Source organism: Heterocephalus glaber, unplaced genomic scaffold, assembly GCF_053883595.1.
Source record: "Heterocephalus glaber isolate CG9 unplaced genomic scaffold, H.glaber_assembly_v1.0 deba00001613, whole genome shotgun sequence".
Classification (NCBI taxonomy): domain Eukaryota; kingdom Metazoa; phylum Chordata; class Mammalia; order Rodentia; family Bathyergidae; genus Heterocephalus; species Heterocephalus glaber.
Genome location: NW_028258384.1, coordinates 22431638 through 22451781, shown reverse-complemented (window position 1 = coordinate 22451781; position 20144 = coordinate 22431638). Strand labels below are relative to the sequence as shown.

The following is a 20144-nucleotide window of genomic DNA, read 5'->3' as shown; positions in this document are numbered from 1 at the left end:
GATAGAGACCCCTGATGGATTTTTTGCATAGAATCACCTCCCAGTAGAGCTCTATTAAGAGCTTTCTTTTCTTATTGTTTCTAATAATCACTCTCCTAAAGTCCTCCTTTTGTCCTCAAATTTATTCTTCAATTTTGGGAGTTTATATAAACTCGGGTTTATATAAAATTTACTGTTACTACCACAAGTCATAGTAATTTTGAAATAAACTTTCAAAAGCTGTATAACAGGAATCTTTTTTCCTCCAGTTTCCAATAACATTTTCCTGAGTTTTTTGTTTGCTTGTTTGTTTTGTTTTATTTCTCAGTACCAAGGATCAAACTCAGGACATTGCGCTTGCAAGGCAGGCAGTGGCACCACTGAGCTTTCCTGTTTTCTTTTAAATTGTCATCTGAAGCTTCCTTAAAGTCCTTCTCTTGTACATTCTTTAGGCTTTCACTAACATCTCCTCAAAATCTATACAGTTTCTGCTCACTACCTAGCCCCAAAATTTTGCTTTCTAATCAAATCTCTCAACTTATTCAGTATTTTCCAGAGTCCCTAGCACAATCATATACTCGTTTAGTCCCAGTTCAGCAAGTTAGACAATTTTGAAAGTTCCTTTTAAAAAGATGATACTCATGACCTGGCAAGTATTTTTGTTTGTTTGTTTTACTTTGCTTTTTTAATAACTCTTAACAAAGTGTGAATTTCTCAGAGTACCTCTCAAAAATAATCTTAAATTATTTTTAATTTTTCACACTAGGTTGTCTAAAAGGGTAAGTGAAATCATTGGACATTGTACTGTATTAATCAACATGTTGCTTGTGTAAAAAAATTTTCTATTGTATAGTTTGCTAAAAGGTCATCTCTCTAGCGCTTTTTTTGTTTGTTTCTTGCTTAGGAAAAAAGATTTCTCCTAGACTGAGATTAGGAGAGGATCAAAAGCAGTGAATATAGGCAGGGTGCTCAAATCTTCTATGGCAGAGAAGTCAGACTGAAATAAGCACAATGAATAGAACTGGTGATCTACCACTGTGGCAGTGAAGAGTGATAAAAAAATAACTTAACAGCATTTTGTTTTTCCTTGGTGACATTACTTCACTCCAAGACTGGCTCTCTCTGTAGTTTTGAATAAATATAAAAAAGTGAGCAAAGGGAAGAAATGATGGGTCAGCCTTTACATTTGAAAATTTTTTGTTGTTGTCCTGATAGCTACAATCATCATCATCAACAACAAATATTTGTTGAATGCTTAGTATTTTGAGAGTAGTTCTAAGGTCAAAGAAATTATTTTAAATGTCACTACTTAGTGTTGGGAGATTTATCAAGAAAAAAAGAAAACTTCAGTTGGAAATAACTGGAATAGCTTTTTAAAAGAACTGTGTTTTCAAAATCATTCCCTCTTGTGCCTTCTAAATTCCAAAACAAGAAAATATTATTAATTAAATATGAAATATATTGTATTTTTCACACTTTCAATTAAAATGGGATAATTATAGGTGCATTTTACATGCTAAATATATATATAGAATACATTTGGAGATTATATGTATTTATTATATACTATTGCTTAAAGTTGATAGAGGTCAGTTGTGCTGAATCCCTTCTCCTGATACCCAAGAATGGAATTGAGAACAAAAGAAATTAAGAGTAGCAACAGTTTATTGAAAGAAAGCTCCTGGGAGACAGGAATGGTCCCAAAGTGAGTTGCTGCTGAGGCTCTTTGTGAGGGGGTTTTTATACAGTAAAATCACATTAAGACCAAAAAACAATGGGGTTGGGGGGCAAAGGGCAAAGGCCTGAGAAAAACTAAATAAACTAAGTAAATTGAAGGCAAAGTAGAGGTAAGTCTCAAGGAAAACTAGAGCTGCAAAAAACAATGAACTGAGGGAATTTGCTGGAGATGGGAAGCATAACAAATTAGTAACAATGCTGCAGCACTTGCTTATGCACATCCTCTGTCCCAAAGAATTGTATATAAGTCTTTAGATTCAGTCACTTCCTTAGTTTCCTCTTGCTCCCCTCATCCTGTGAGGGCTTTTCTTTGTTCCTTCTAATAAACCACACACCTGGCCATTTCCCACCACTTGCTGGTCTGTCCTGTCCTTCTGCACCACCTCAGAACAAGAACCTAGAGCAGGAGAAAGCTGCTTACAGCATCACAGATTCCCTTGGATCAAACTGTAATCAACCTATAGTACAGTCACTTAGCTAATATTGTTCTAATATAAAAACAAGATTGTTATAGTGTTTCTATGTGTGTGTTATACTATTTAGGCTTAATGGACCAGATGGTGCTGGTTACAGTATAACAGTATAGCTTTGGACTGTTGTTTACCTCTGGGGAGGCTTGCAGGCTTAGCCATGGCGTCTCCATTCTGGGGCCTACTTTGTATCAACTCAGCCCTCCACCACAGGCCTGGTTTGCCTCATCTCTTTTTTGGCTCTATCTTGGACCTGGTCCCTTTTTAACTATCAATCTTTTTTTTTTTTTTTTTTTTTGGTACCAGGGATTGAACTCGGGACCTTGCTCTTGTGAGGCAGGTGGTGGAACCACTGACCTAAATCCCCAGCATTAACTATCAATCTTTATCTAATTTACTACTGAATCATTTTCAAACTTACTGAATCCAAATAATTATGGTTACTATGGAAAATTTAATTCATCTCTGATCATTTTTGGGAAGACAGTGCAGCAAATAATAAGGATCATATAGATTTTTATTTCAAAATTTATTTGTCCCTTGAAGACACACCTTAAAGTTATTTTCTAGTCAGAGTCTTGATTGTAATCAGCTAAAGAATGATGTCCTCCCTATAGACAAGGAGAAGGTTCAAATCCTAGAGAAGTACAGACTTGTTAAAAACCCAGGTACTCATAGACTTGCTTTGGAAATCTGTTGCAGAGAGAATTTCAGGAAGACAAGTACCATTTGACAAACAGCTAGAAGGGAATTTATGTCCCAAAGAAATATCTCTTGACAAAGAGCACTTCAGGATGCTTCAGAAAGACTACATGAAACCTTTAAGAAGCTCCTAGCCCTTGCAAAATTCAATAGAATAATGGAAAAGTAAATAATAATCAATTGGAATCAGAAAAGAATTTTCAAGGGCTTAAGAACCATCCTTCAGCATGCTCTGTAAAGTGGCCCCAAGTATTTTACTAACATGAAAACATAGCATTCAACTTATATTTCTCTTTTGCTTTCTTTTTCTTGGCTCTGTATTTAATGTTTATTTTGGGGGCTTCATAAAGTGAATGAAAGAGAACTAGCATAACTAATTCATCAAAAGTTTCAGTAAAGGAAAATTTGGGGTATGAGTATAAATTGGTACAAAACTTTCTGAAGGGAATCAGTTGTTAAATTTTCAAGGATCTTAAAAATATTTGCAGCCTTTGACTTGATAATTCCACTTCAAGAAATTCATCTTCAGGAAATAATTGAATGTGCATCAGGTTTTTTTTATACAAGATTAGAGAGATTAACAGTCCTCTCTCTCTCTCGCTATTAACATTCTGGGTGTTATTTTCTTGAAACTGCTCATTTTCTATTTGAGGGTATAACAAATTATCACAAATTTAGTGGTTGAAAGCAACACAAATTTGTTATCTTATAGTCATATAGATCAGAAGTCTGATACAGGTCTTGCTGGGCTGAAGTAAAGTTATTGACAAGACTGCATTCCCTTCTAGAAAGCCTAAGGGAAAATTGTTTTTCTTGCTTTTTTGTTCTTCCTGAGGCTAACCACATTCCTTTAACTAATGGTCTCTACTTCAAAGCCAGCGATATTGCACTTCCCTGTGCCTTTCTCCAACCTACTTCTTCTGACCACAGTCTGCTGAGTCTACTCTTAAGGACCCATGTTATTAGGTCAAGCCCATTGAGAAAATACAGGAAAATCTCTCCATCTCAAGATTCTTTTAAATATAATCACATCTGCAAAGTTACCTTTGCCTTATAAGGAATGAGGGCATGCACATCTTTAGGTAGGAGGGTATTAATTCTACCCACCATGCAAATGTTTTCATGTATATCACCAAGTATATCTTTCCTAAAATTGGAGCAAATGATAAGTGATTTTTGTATATTGTTTATTTTTCTTATAGTTTGAGAATTTCTCCATGTGATTAAATAATTTTTTGAAAACATGATTTTTTAATGCTACATAGTATTTGACTTTAGGACTCTACTATAATATACTTAACCATTTCTCTACTATGGGACCTGTAGGCTATTGTCGATATTTTAAAAGACCTAATTTGACACTGCTTATGAATATCTGCTATATAAATCCTCATGAATATTTTTAATTAACCTTAAGATAAATTCATAAAAGGAGAATTATTGTTGAAATGTTTTAAGGGAGTATCTTTTGAAATAATACATTAATTCTTTCAATAAATATTTGTTGAATACCTGACAATTTTACTTATATATGCTCTTTTCTTCATCCTCACCAATCTTGCCTGGGTTTGTGCCACCATTATTTCTGGTTGGAATAATTACAATGTTTTCATAACAAATTTCTTTGTCTCTAGTTTTGCCCAACACTATTTTGTTCTCCAGACAGCTACTAGAGTGATCCTTCTGAAGTTTTGCATAACTCTGTCATTCAATCCCATCCCATCCCCCACTAGGTGTCCTTGGCTTATTCCTATCATTGTACATAGTATATTTTCTCTGGTAATACATCACTTCATAATAGTAAGAAGTTAAATCTATCAGAAAACTGTAATAATTCTAAAAGTACACGTTTAGAACATGAACACAATATATAAAGAAAAATTTGTCATTTACCATTATGAGGTAACTGTTTTTATATTAAGTAATGCCCTTTTAGACACAAAATCTATTCTATTTGTATTTTCTCTTGTTTATTGTTAAGTAGAACAAGTTTATCCATCAATAAAATCTCAAAATTCCCATGTCTTATATGTTAAATATATCTCTTAAATATATAATTGGACTTGGTTTTTCTCTCCAGTTTGATACTATTTTTTAACTAGATCATTTAATCTATTTATATTTATTATATTTACTGATATGGGAACTTATATCTACCACCATTCTGTTTTTCCAACATATTATTTGTTCCTTTATCTGTTCTTAGTGACATTTTAAATGTTTTTAATTATTTTTTCCTTTTAATAGTTTGAAAGTTATATAAAACATTTTTACTGGTTACCAAGACATTAAACCATTTATTAAATTTTAATACTAATAAATTATATTACCCTTTCTCAAACAATGACCTTAAAACTTTTTAATTCCACTTGTACACTCCCTGATTTAGGCAGACATTCCTCCCTTAACAATTGAGTTCTGTTCTTGCGACTAGGTCATTAAATGAGTTGGTTGCTAGATGAGGAATTGTATTGAGTCTGAACATTACAATATTCAGAACATAGAAATGGTCGAAGGAAACTCCAACTTGATGATTTTGTTTTTGTTTGCTTTTGTTTACATGCAGCATGATTTTAGTTAGCTGTGGTAAATAACAGTCGGAAAACATTAATATTTGTCTTGACTCTCAAGAGAGAGCATATTTATATAACATTTCTTTCAATACAGTACATCATAATTTTTCTACTTTATTATGTTATTGTTATTAGATTTATTTTCTTTTTTTTTAAGTTGGAGTTTCTATTACTTTATTTTTATTATTGTTATTAAATTCTTTTATTGGTACATTGTAGGTATACAACACAATTACATTTCTCATTGGGAATTCTACCTTTACATAATGCATCTTGGTTCTTATTTTTTCCCCATTCCTAGCCCACCCTTCACGCCCTCCACCATTCCCTATTTACAAAGGCTTTATTTAAATTTTTTCCATTTCTCAGCATTTTTCCTTTCCCGTCATTCCTTTCCCCTGCCCCTCCCACTACCCCTACCCCTTTGGACCTTTTCTTCCTATTTTACATTATCGATTGTTCATTCTAATCGTTGGTATTTTAGGTATACAATATAATGACATTCATCATTGGAAATTTGCACCTTTACATAGTCTCTCTTGGTTCTTATATTTCACCCTTGCCCAGCCCTCCCTTCAACCCCTCCAGTCCTCCCTATTTACAAAGATTTTGTTTCTATTTTTCCATTTTCTCATATTAATCCCATTGTCTTCTAACCTTTTCCCCTAGCCCTCCCACTTCCTTCTCCTTGGACCCTTTTCTTAGTATTTCACATTACCTATTATGCATTTAGTCCTTATTTACACTTTCAGTTTCTCACACCAGAGAAACTATTCGGTATTTACACATGTGTGTCCTATTTATTTCGCTTAAGAGTATTGCCTCAATGTGCAACCAGTTGGCTATAAATGTCTCTAATTTCTCATTTTTTATGGCTGAGCAGTACTCCATTTTATAAAAAAAAAAAAACACATTTTCTTTATCCAATCTCCAGCTGATGGGCATTTGGGCTGTTTCCAAGTTTTAGCTATCACAGACTGTGCTGTTATGAACATGGGTGCACATATATCACTGTGGTATGATTCTTTTAATTCTTTGGGGAAGATCCCCAGCAGTGGAATAGCAGGATCAAATGGGACTTCCAGTCCTAGTTCTTTGAGATATCTCCATACTGATTTCCACAGTGCTTGCACCAGTCTACACTCCCACCAGCAGTGGAGCAGGGTTCCTCTTTCCCTATAGCCCCACTAGCATTTGTTATTGGTTGATTTCATGATAGCAGTCATTCTTTCTGGAGTGAATTGGAATCTCAGCAATGTTTTCATTTGCATCTCTCAAATGACCAGTGATGTTGAACATTTTTTCATGTATTTATTTGCTATTTCTACTTCTTTGTCTGAGAAATGTCTGTTCGTTTCAGATGCCCATTTTTGGATTGGGTCTTTAAATTTGGGAGGTCTGATCTTTTTAAGTTCTTTATAGAATCGAGATAGTAGACTTTTGTCTGAGGAAGACCAGGTGTAGATTTTTTCCCACATTATGGGTTGTCTCTTCACACTGCTGGTGGTTTCTCTTGAGGTACAGAAGCCTTTTAATAAGAAGAGATCCCACTTGTTGATTGTTTGTGCTAGTTCACGGGCAACTGAGGTTTTGTTCCTAAAATCTTTTCCTACACCCATGTCTTCAAGAGTTCTACCTAACCTCTGTTCCAACTGGTTCAGAGTTTCTATTTTAATATTTAGATCTTTGATCCATTTTGAATTTAGTTTAGTGCATGGTGAGAGATATAGGTCTAGTGTTAATCTTTGGCAAGTTGAAGCCCGATTTTTCCAGCACCATTTAGTAAAGAGGCTATCTTTCCTCCAGTGATGGTGTTTGGTTCCTTTATCGAAAATGAGATGGCTGAGTGTGTCTGGCATTGTTTCTGCATCTTCTAATCTGTTCCACTGATCCTCAGGTCTGTTAATTTGCCATTACCATGCTGTTTTTTCACAGTAGCTTTGTAGTAGAGTTGCAGGTTGGGGATTGTGATACCCCCTGCCATGTCTCTGTTACCTAGAATTGCTTTTGCTATTCTGGGTCTCTTCTTGTTCCAAATGAATTTTTGGATTGCTTTCTCAAGGTCCATGAAGTATGCTGCTGGGATCTCAATTGGAATTGCATTAAATCTATATAGCAGTTTTGGAAGTATGGCTATTTTCACTATATCAATCCTTCCTACCCAAGAGCAGGGGATGTCTGTCCATTTTCTGATATCATCTTCAACCTCTCTTTTCAGAGTGCCATAGTTTTCAGAGAAGAGGTCTTTGATTTCTTTTGTTAGGATGATTCCTAGGTATTTCAGTTTTTTGGATGCTATTGTGAAAGGAATTATTTGCCCTATTTCTCTCTCAGTGAGTCTGTCATTTGTGTAGCGGAAAGCTATTGATTTTTGTGTGTTGACCTTGTAACCAGCTACTTGACTGAATTTGGTTATTAAGTCTAGAAGACTTTTGGTGGAGTTCTTGGGGTCTTCTATATAGAGTATCATGTAGTCTGCAACTAATGACAATTTGACTTCTTCATTACCTATCTTTATTCCTTTTATTTCTTTCTCTTGTCTAATTGTTGTGGCTAATGTTTCCAGAACTATATTGAACAAGAGTGGTGATAGTGGACATCCTTGTCTTGTTCCTGATTTGAGTGTTAAGGATTTCAGTTTTTGACCATTTAGTATGATATTGGCTGTTGGTTTTTCATAGATGGCTTTTATCAGATAGAGGTAGACAACATCTATTGCAATTTTTTGTAGGGTTTATATCATAAATGCATGTTGGATTTTGTCAAATGCTTTTTCTTCATTTATGGAGATAATCAAATAGTTTTTGTTCTTGGCTCTATTGATATAGTGTATTACATTGATTGATTTGCATATACTGAACCATCCCTGCATCCCTGGGAGGAATCCCACTTGATCAGGATGTATGATCTTCTTGATGATCTTCTGCATTCTGTTTGCCATTATCTTATTAAGGATTTTTGCATCTATGTTCATTAGTGAGATTGGCCTATAGTTCTCTTTTTCAGTTGCTTTGGGGATCAAGGTGATGCTTGCTTCCAGGAAGGAATTTGGGAGTATTGCTTCCCTTTCAATTTCATTGAAGAGTTTAAACAGTAATGGCAGCAGTTCCTCTCTAAATGTCTTGTCGAATTCAGCAGTGAAGCCATCAGGGCCAGGGCTTTTCTTAGTTGATAAGCTTTTAATTACATTTTCAATTTCATTGGTTGATATTGGGTTGTTCAGAATTTTTAGGTCTTCTTCATTTAACTTTGGTATTTCATATGTATCTAGGAATCTGTCCATTTCTTCTGTGTTGTCCATCTTATTGGCGTATAGGTTCTGGAAGTAGGTATTGGTGATCCTCTGGATTTCTGCTGGGTCTGTTGTAATTTCACTCTTTTCATTCCTAATTGCATGGATTTGGGCCTTTTCTTTCCTTTTTCTGACAAGATTGGCTAAGGGTTTGTCAATTTTGTTGATTCTTTCGAAGAACCAACTCTTGGCTTCATTGATTTTTTGTATTGTTCTCTTAGTCTCCATTACATTGATTTTTCCCCTGATCTTTATAATTTCCTCCCTTGTATGAGCTTTGGGGTTGTCCTGCGCTTCTTTCTCTAGAAGCTTGAGGTTCAGCATCAGGTTGTTTAATTGGGCTCGTTCTGTTTTCCTAATATGCGTATTCACTGCTATGAATTTCCCTTGTACGACTGCTTTCATTGTGTCCCATAGATTCCGATATGTTGTATTGTCATTGTCATTTAATTGAAGGAACTGTCTGATTTCTTCTTTAATTTCCTCTGTGACCCTTTGGTTATTCAGAAGTGTGTTGTTCAATTTCCACATGTTTATGAAATTTTTTGAGTGTCTTTTGCTATGAATCTCCAATTTCATCTCACTATGGTCTGATAATATAGAGGGGTTAACTTCAATTCCTTTGGACTTACTTAAACATATTCTACGTGTGAGTATGTGGTCTATTTTGGAGAATGACCCATGTGCAGCTGAGAAGAATGTGTATTCTGATTTTGTGGGGTGTAACACTCTGTAAACATCTGTTAAGTTCATTTGTTCAAGAGTTCGATTGAGTTCTAGTATTTCATTACTTATTTTTAGTCTAGTTGATCTATCTATTTGTGACAGTGGGGTGTTGAGGTCCCCCACTACAATTGTATTAGTGCATATATGACTTTTCATGTCCGTTAGTATTTGTTTTATATGGTTGGGTGCACTAGTGTTTGGTGCATAGATATTTATGATTGTTATCTCTTCCTCTTGGATTCTTCCCTTTACAAGGATGTAGTGTCCTTCTTCATCTCTCTTAATCAGTGTTGGTTTGAAATCTACTTGATCTGCAAAGAGGATAGCTGCTCCTGCTTTTTTTCGGGTTCCTGTAACATGGAGTATTGTTTTCTACCCTTTAACTTTCAGTCTATGAGTTTCCTTTTGAATGAAGTGTGTTTCTTGTATGCAGCATATGGTTGGATTTTGCTTCTTAACCCATTCTGCCAGTCTATTTCTTTTGATTGGTGAATTGAGACCATTAACGTTGATGGTTATAACTGAAACGTATTGACTTGTCATTGCCATGACTTTTTCTTTCTGTTGGATTCTCCCCCTTTACATTTAATTTCTTGTCATACCAGATGAGTTCATTCTGCTTTGCTTCCTGGGGCTGTGATCCTCCATGTCTGTTCCTAGGATATTGTGTAAAATTCTTTGGAGTGCTGGTTTGGTATTCACAAAGTTCCTAAGGTGCTCTTTTTCATGAAAGTATCTTATTTCTCCATCCATTTTGAAAGATAGTTTTGCAGGGTACATCAATCTGGGTTGGAGGCTGTTTGCTTTTAGGGCTTGGAATGTGTCACTCCAAGCTCTTCTTGCCTTGATGGTTGGTGTTGAGAAGTCTGGTGTGATTCTGATGGGCTTTCCTTTGTATGTGATTTGTTTCTTTTCTCTGAGTGCTTGGAGAACTTTGTTCTTCTGTTGAGTTTCTGGAATCTTACAATTATATGCCTATGTGTAGATTTTTTTTGATCAAGGCTATTTGGAGTCCTATATGCCTCACTTATCTGTATGTCAAGCTCTTTTCCCCTGCTTGGGAAGTTTTCTGCCATTATTTCTGTGAAGAGATTTTTTATGTCATCTCCACTCTCTCCTGTTTCTTCATTGAGCCCAATCAGTCTTATGTTATTCTTCTTTGCATCATCTAGCAGCTGCTGGATTGATTTCTCATGTCCCCTTATAATTTTTAAGCAATTTTTCTTTTCCTGGTCAGGAATTGGAATCTTATCTTCTTTATCTGAAATTCTGTCTTCACATTGGCTCATTCTGCTGTGTAGACTTTCAATGGAGTTTTTCATGTCCTGGAAATCTATTTGCATCTGTTTTATGGATTCCATTTGTTTCCTATGTTGGAATTCCATTATGTTCCTGAGCTCCTCTCTAGATTTATTAATCATGTCTTGCACTAGGGGCACAATTTCACCTGTTATCTGAGAAATTATTTCTGATTTCATTTTTGCCAGATCCCCTTTTATTGCCAGTTCCGTAGGTCCATGTGGTTGAGTATCAGAGTGTTTCATCTCATTTCCCTTTGGGGTTGCTGTAGGTGATCTGGAAGTCTGGTTTTGAGACTTATTTATGTGTTTTCTCATTTTGACTGGGGCAGGGGCTCTTAGCGCCTGCATGGATTACCTACTCTGAGCTGGGAGAGGTGGGACAGGGGCATTGAGCAGCAGCAGTGGGGATGGTGACCTAAAAGCCCTTTCCTGCGGGCTGGGATCAGCCGGAGGTGTGGTGGCCGGGATGCCCCTTCCCCTGGACCAGGAGCATTGGTATGGTGGCTCAGAAGCCCCTACCCCTGGGCCAGGAGCAGTGGGACTCAGTACCTTGGTCTGGTGGTCTGGTGTCCTCTGTGTCTTTGTAGTGTGGAACCAGGTAGCTGCCTGTCTGCAGCGGGGTGATTCACTGTCTTCTGTGGGACTTGCGACCTCGGTAGGGCGTGGGCAGACCTGCCTGTCTGCAGCGGGGTGATTCTTGTTATTAGATTTTCATTCTAATTTATAAATTAAACTCTATCATAGACATATGTCTATAAGAAAAAAGTGTGTGTGTGCGTGTGTGTGTGTGTGAGAGAGAGAGAGAGAGAGAGAGAGAGACTTGATACCATAGTATGTACTGTAGAAGGATAAGTGGAGAATTTATTTTAATATTCAATTATTTGAGTATACTGCAATTTATTTGCTCATTCTAAATGAGTATTTAGGAAGCATCCATTTCTAGAATGGTGAGCATATGTCATAGGATAGGCACATGAATAGATTAATTAGATATGGACAAATCATTTTGAAAGTGATTGCACCCATTATACATTCTCACCAGCAATGGAAGGGAGTTTTCCTGGCTATATATCCTTACCAATACTTGTTATTTTCTATCTTTCACATTTGAGACACTCTTGGTTAGTGAACTCAAGTTTCCATAAATATTGTATGTGGTGTAGTTCTATAGTTATAACCTTAGATTTTTTTAGTTATTTAAGAATGTGTTTTTGAAGTTATAATTGATTGTGTCCTTTTTCTTAGTTTTAAAAAAATTTTAGCTGTATATTGAAATTAAATAATATAATCTGTACAGCATCTTTGTGGAATTTTTTTTCAGAATAAATATGTGATCAACTTCAAAAGTTTAAAATGGTTATTTGAAAGTAATATATAGTCTCCATATTGTTTTCAATCTGTTATAATAGCCTGATTAATATTTAAACCATTAATTTTTTTCCTACTTAATCTGGTTAAGATAGAAAGGGTGGATTAAAGATTTCCACTTCAGTTGTGTTTCATTTTCTTAGAGGCAGAATATTGAGTGGTTCTCAAATTTTAGCTTGCATAAGAATCAACTATAGTATGTGTTAAAATGCAAAGTTCAAAGCTCTAGGATATATCCCAGGTGATGCCAAGAATTTGGGGTTTTTTTAGTAAAAACCCCAGGTAATTCTGATTAGGACTAACTTTTCATATACAAGTGTAATGTTGTAGAGGTTCTCAAGTCAGAAAGGCCTGGGTTCAGATCCCAGTTGTGCCCTCAACAGTAAGAACCTTGAGTAGGTTGTTTAATTTCTCTGTATTTCATTGTTTTATCTGGAAAACTGGAATAACAACCATCTCTACCTCAAAATAGTATTCATAATATTAAATTCATGAATGCATGTGAAAAAGACAGCATAGTTTCTGGCCACTTTTTTATATTATATAAATGCCTCATTTTTGTTGGTCATATACTGTTTTGTCAATTTAAAATAATACTGTCTCATGCCCAGGATGCCACACAGATCCTGATGTTCCATTGCCTGGCAGCCATTGCCACGCAGTGCCGGTGCTGGGCAATGGGAAGGTTGTCAACCTCACGGGGCTCTGCAAAATGGTCAGACAGTCAGCCACAGACATGCAACAGGAACTTCTGGTGACTTTGGCTATGGTGCCAGAAAGCATTGTCTGCTGAAGTCAAGGCTGTGATTAAGTAGCAGCTTGAAAGCATCTCCAATGGATGGACTGTGTACCTCATTGCCAGGCAGGCCTCCAGGATGGGTAATCATGATATGGCCAGAGAGCTTTATCAGAGCTTGCTGGTTCAGGTTGCCTCAGAACACTCTTATTTCTGGCTGAACAGTTTGAAGGAGTTCAAACACACAGAGCAGTGTCTCACTGGCTGCAAGAGGAGAATTACAGTTCAGCACTGTCTTGCATTGCTAAATCTTTAAAATATTACCATAAAGGGATTGCTTCCTTGACAGCTGCCCGTACCCCACTGGCTCCTTTAAGTTTTCAATGTGAATATGTGAAACTCAGGATTGACCTTCTACAAGCCTTCTCGCAACTGTTCTGCACTTGTAATAGCCTAAAGACAAGCTCTCCATTGGCTATTGCCACTACATTTGCCATGACCTTAGGAAATGACCTTCAGAGGTGTGGTCACATCTCCAATAAGATGAAACCAGCCCCTGGAAGAATTTAGAAGCCTCACTTCCCAATATGAGGATCTTTATCAAGAGTCTTGACCCTGACTCAGCCACACTGAGGAACTGTAGAACTATAGCAGCAGAGCTGCTTATTGGTATCTCACACAATAGAAGCCCTGATTTTGGATCCAGAATCAGCAAGTTTCCAGGAGTACGGGTCTATGGGAGCAGCCCACACTGACAGCAAGTACGAGTAGAGGATGACAGCCATGTATAGTCGCGTCTTGGAGGAGGTGGAGTCACTCAATCGGAAGTACACACCAGTCTCGTACATGCATACAGCTTGCCTCTGCAATGCCATCATTGCTTTGCTGAAAGTTTCCCTGTCGTTCTAGAGATATTTTTTCCAGAAACTGCAGGTTACCAGCATCAAGCTTGCTCTGTCGCCCCCGGCCCCCAACCCTGCAGAGCCAATTACTGTCCAAAATAACCAGCAGCTGGAGCTGAAGGTGGAGGAAGTGGTTCAGCATGGATCAAAACCAAGACTCTTCCACAAAATCTAGTCTGTTTGCTTGAATGTTTCTTCCACCCTGCAAAGTAACTCTGGATAAGACTACAAGATACCCCTCGACAACATGACCAACGAGATGGAGCAGAGGGTTGAGCCTCATAACGATTACTTCAACACTCAATTTCTGTGGCACTTTGCCATTCTTGGAACTCACATCACAGTGGAGTTTTCAGTGAAGGACGCTAATGGTATCGTATGGAAGACCAGCCCTGAAACTACCATATTCGTGAAATTCCTGGAAGACCCTTATTCCCAGCAGATTCACCTACAGCAGCAGCAAGCCCAGCAGCCGTTGCAGCAGCAGCAGCTAAATGCCTACACGCGGTTCTGACCAGGTGACGAGTGCTCTGCAGACTTTCGCAGAATCTGTTAAAGAGGCAGAGAGAGTTTGCTTTCTTATGTAGGTTCTGAAGGTTACACTGATTTCTGTAATGTAACCTTCTGGAAAATGATGGACTTATTTTTCCCTCTTAAAAACTTTAAAAATTTTAGGTTGAGAAATAATTTAAGTTCCCAGCCAGAAAGATTTTTTTCTTGTTTCTTCCTAAACCAAATACTTTATTTCATATTTAACAGTTTTGTTGTTTTATTGTTTTTCTGTTGCTGAGCTTCTTCTTCCTTCAAGAATAGTCATTCATTGGGATCATGGAATTAGTAAATTTGACTGCTTCTCTTCCAGAACACATCATGTGCTGTCTGACACAGACAGGAATTTGAGCAGGGTGTTGAGGAGCACTGACGGGCTGGTCAGAGAGGCTTCATCCTTGGCCACAGTAGACCAGTCCTCTCCAGATGGGCTCTGTCGGAAGTGTCTGCCACGTCCCAGCCCCGGGTTCCCAGGGTCTGCAGCCAGGAGCATCAGAACATCCTGCTGCAGTGTTCCTTCAGCCATTATTCTGCGTCTCCTGTGCTGAAGCAATCTTAATTTACTGTTTTGGTATTTAATTCACCCAAAGAGCAGCTAGCAGTTAACAAAGAAAAATTGGAGATTAATAAATTGTTATTTATTCCAATGTGTGTGTGACTGTATAGATACTTTGCATTGTTTCCAAAAGTGAAAAGCTCACTCACATTAATATCTTAATGTTTTAAATTAAAGGGGGCAGATCTTTTGCTTTGACTGGTTTGGTTTCTCCTTGATGAATTATGTAATGCTAGATTTGATGTCTAGAAAGCATTTTCCTTATAAAATGACCTCAGTTGGAATGTTCAAGGAATAGTTTTCTGGTTAGCCAGGATACCCTTTTTCTTTTTTTCTTTTTCAGCACTGGTTGAAAACCACATACAAATGTGCATTTTTTGTCCTAACACAGTATACTAAGTAGAACTTTACTCTTTCTTCAGTGGAGATCATTTAGTGCTTTAGGACCAAGAGGCCTAGACATCAGGGCTGCTCATCTGATTGTAGTTACTAACCAGTCAGCCAGGCTAGGTGCAGCCTAGAGCATGAAGCAGGGCACAAGTCCTGGAATTGTCCTTTTTAAATAAATCTCTCAATTTCTTTGTGTTTTATGTTTTAAAAAATAATAAAAAATAAAATAATACTGTCTCATTTATTTAATCTTACTTTATTATTATTATCATCAATGCTTTTCTCTTATACTTTTGCCCATTTTAAACTACTAAGTCATTTTATTTTAGATGCCTGTCTTAAGTTGCAAGTAATTGTACTTAGTTAATTCAGCCTGAAACTCTTTTTAGTGGTGTTAACTTAATTACTTTTGCTTATCTCCTATAAGTTTTTTTGCTTCAATATTTTCATATTTTCTTCTTCTTTGCTTTATATATACTAAATTTTTCTGTGTTCTTATATTTAGATTTTTTTAATTTACCAATTTTTTCATTTCTCTTTGGGTTAAAAACTTGTACCTATAATTTTCTTAGCAATTTGAAACACAAAATAGCATTTCTTGATGTCTCCTGTCCACTCTACGTTATCCCTAGTGTAAGTAGAATAATGTTTAACATCCATAAATGTTCAGAGGACTTATTTTTAACTTTCAGTTTCAAAAAGCTTGCCAGGAAATGTCTGGTTTTACTTGTCTCAATTTATTTTGTATTATATTGACTTTTTACAGCTCAGAGTTTTCTTCTAAACTTTCTTTTTTTATTTTACTTTATCAATTCATGTAATTGGAAAGTTTGGATCTCCTAGGTATGTTCTCCACATCTCATTACATTTTTTTCCATTATGGAATAATTTTTTAAAGTCTTTTAAGACTTGACTCTGATCCATAAACAAAGTCCAGAATCAATGCCACTGATATTATTTTTCTTATATTTTACTACATTCAAATATGTTTGCTCAGCCCTAAAAAAGATGTAATTTATCTCTGAGATGGAAATATGTGGAACAAGCACTGACAAATATTAGAGCCTAACCGGACTGAGAGATAGTGTGTAGAGGAATGAAGTTCTAATAGTCGTAAACATCCTTTTTCATTTGTAACTATTGTCTGCTTGTATGGGAAGACTCTTTCTATATGGATACGATGAGCTTAGCATGTGATGCAAGGAGAAGTAAGGTTCACAAGACTTTTGCCTCTGCATACTTCTCCACCCTTATCTTCTTCCCTCTGTAGTTCTATACCAAATTTCTTTCACCTCATTAAGTACTCATTTAGGATAATTTTGACTCTAGGTCAGAGAAAACCCTAACCTAAACTAGCTCAAATAATGACGGAATTTTTTTAACTCAATACTGGAGAGCCAAAAATATGTAGGCTCAAAGTATGATAGAAATCAGTAGCTACCCAAATATTATAATATGCCTCAATTTACTCCAGCTTTGTGCTAACCTCTCTACAATTTGGCTATATATTAAAACTGGTCGTCTTCTGTGTAGTAAGGTGGTTGCCAATGGAAATAAAGGCTACAAACTTTGTTCAATTCATGTCCAGAAAAAGAGAGAGGAAAACCTTTGTCTCTGTCTCTCTCGCTCTCTTCTATCTCTCCCCTGCCCCCTCCCTCCCTCCCTCCCCTTCTCCCCTTCTCCCCTCCCTTCTTCCTTCTCTTCTATTGGAGATTGAACTCAAGACATTCTCACTATGTTAATTTCAGTCCTTTTTTTAAAAAAATTATTTTTTAAATTAATTTTATTGGTACATTTTAGGTATACAATATAATGACATTCATCATTGGAAATTTGCACCTTTACATAATCTCTCTTGGTTCTTATTTTTTCCCCATTCTCTTGCGCAGTCCATTTATTTATTTATTTATTTATTTATTCATTCATTTATTTTTTGGTACTGAGGATGGAACTCAGGACCTTTCGCTTGCAAGGCAGGCAGCAGAACCACTGAGCTAGATTTCCTGCCCTTTTTTTATTTTTTATTTTGAGATAGAGTCTGCTGTGGCTTGTCCTCCCAAAGCCTCATGCAGTCTTTTTCAAAGGTAACTAAATCTGGAATGTGTGATGCTAGTATTAAGGCCATTTGATTATTAAACCATTACACGACATGAGTTATTGGTTTGGTACCACCCTAATCTCGGTAGTCTGAATAAGATAAAAGGAGCAGAAAGACACTGTTAAGGTCTCTTATTGCTTTTGGTACCTTTTGTCCACCATGAACTGTTTCTCCTCTGGAAGGCCTGTCTGCCACACCACCCTGCCTTGAAACCAGTCAATTATAGACTGAAACCTCTATAAACTGTGAGCTAAATTAACCCCTTCCCCTCTAACTTTGGATGTTGGGTATTTTTTCTCAGCAACAAGAGAAAAGCGACTAATAAAGAGTCTCACTAAGTCACTAAGTTGCCCAGGATGGGCTCAAACTTGGATCCCCCTGATTCAATCTGCCAGGGACAATCTTTTCGTGAAGTATACACTAGGTACATATGCTCTTCAGGTTACAACAGAATTACATCCCAATAATCACATTGCAAATTGAAAACATCATAAATCAAAAATGCATATATACCTAATCTACCTAGCATTATAGTTTAGTCAAGTCTACTTTAAATGTACTCAGAACACTTACATTAGCCTCCCCTTAGGCAAAATCATCTAAAACAGAGCTTATTTTATAATATGGTGTTGAACATTTCATGTAATTTATTGAATACCTAAATCCAGAAAATGCTAGCAACACAGTACATTGTAGAATATCGGTTATTTTTCCTTATGATGTCATGGCTGACTAGAAGATGCAGCTACCCAACCTCAAGAGAGAGCCTCATACTACATGCCACTATTGGAAAAAAGATCAAAGTTCAATCAAAATGTTTCTTCTGAATGAACATATTATTTTTGCACAGTCATAAAGTAAAAAAATTATGTTAGGACCATCTGTACTTTCTTTTTAGTTTTGTTGAGTTAACTTAAGTCAGTACCAAATACTGAACAAATAATAATCATAAAGGAAATCTCATACAGCGATTAGCTTTAACTATCAGGACTCCTCTTAACATTCATAGATGGTGTCAGGCATCTGAATAAAATTGAAATCTCATTAGGAATAACAGAACGAGGAGGCTGGGGATGTAGCTCAGTCTTACAGCACTTGCTTAACATGTGCAAAGGCCTAGATTCATTTCCAGAACCACTAATAATAATAATAGAAAAACAACAATAACAAAAGGGTAAGTGGATGTTCAGAAAATAATGAACGGTGTCTACCATGGATGATACTTCTTTTCTCAAATCCTGATCTTCGCATAGTCATCTCTGCCTAAATTACTCTTTGACTCCTTCTTTACCTTGTTTACTTTTGCTTTCCTTTACTTTTCATCTTAAACATAATTTCCTGACACATACAAAGTACAGTAGAAATGTTGGGGCTACATATATCTTGTAAATTAAATGCAATTTTAGGAATGGGGTGAGGGTTCCTCAATGGTTTTACAAATAGTTGTTTATATAATATATCTCAGGTTTGAGGCAAGACTGTTCTATATGACCCCATAGACTATGTACTATAATTGAATTATGCTCTCTGACTAGGACCAGTGGTCAGTAGTCAACAACTAAATATAGCTAACAAGCCAAGGCTAGCCCAATACTTCCTTTTGTAAATAAAGCTTCATTAGTGAGCAATCATACTCATTCATTTATATATGCCCTACAAATCTTAAAATATTTACCACATGTCCTCTTATAGAAAAAAAATTGCCATCTTCTGACAGGAACACAAAGACTTGTCTTTAGGCCTTGTCTTATTTTTTTTTGTACCGGGGATCAAACTCAGGACCTTGCACTTGGGAGGCAGGTGCCGGAACCACTGAGTTAAATCCCCGACCCAGGCCTTGTCTTGATAAAAGTTGCTACCCCTAGGGAATTGACTTGGGATTACCTGCTCTCACTTTCAATAGTAGGAATGTAATGGAGATTTTGCTTTTGGAGACTATATTAAAGTTTTACTTACATCTGTTGCTGTAACAACTAATCTCCAGATCTTCATGGCTTAAAACAACAAAAATTTGTTTTTTGCTTATGATACTTGTTCATCCTCAGTTAACTGGAGACTTAATAGTATGTCATTCTCATCCCAGGATGCAAAACGACAGAGCAGCCATGATCTCAAGTGCTTTCTATTGCTGAGGAATTGACTTAAGATTATCTAAATCAAATGGCACACTAGCTCCTCGAGCAGTGATACATACTACTTTTTTTTCATATGGAGGGATGTTGAAGACAAATGTAAAGAAAAAGAGGAAAATCAAATTATTTATTTAAAAAGACATGTCAGTTAGTTTTCCATCACTGTGACAAAATACCAACCAAATCAATTTAAAGGAGAAAAGATTTACTTTGGTTCACAGTTTCAAAGGTTTTAGGCCATGCTCACTTGGCTTCATTGTTTCTGTAGTGAGGAAGATGGCAGAAGGGCATGGCAGAAAAAAACCTGATTAGTTCATAGCAGCCAGAAAGCACAGAGAAAGAAAAAGAGCTGGAGAGGAAGGAGTTGGAGATACAGTCTCCAAGGTTACACTCTCACGCCCACCACTTCAACTAGGCCCCAACCATCACTTCTCAATAATGCTATCAAATTGCAAACTCATCATGTTTTAATCCACTTATTAGAGCCTTCATGATCTAATCACCTCTGAAAACCACATCTCTGAATACATGAGAATTCAGAGAGACAAATTAGATCTAAACAATAACAAAAGACAACCCATATAATGATAGAAAATATTTGCAAATCATATTTCTGATAAGGCTCTAGTATCT

At 36.5% G+C, this 20144-nt stretch overlaps 1 pseudogene; it reads left to right on the top strand.

Moving 5' to 3' along the window:
* LOC101723229 (integrator complex subunit 7 pseudogene) overlaps positions 1-14300 on the top strand; it is an 83282-nt pseudogene extending 68982 nt beyond the window's left edge.
* The last annotated feature ends 5844 nt before the right edge of the window (positions 14301-20144 follow it).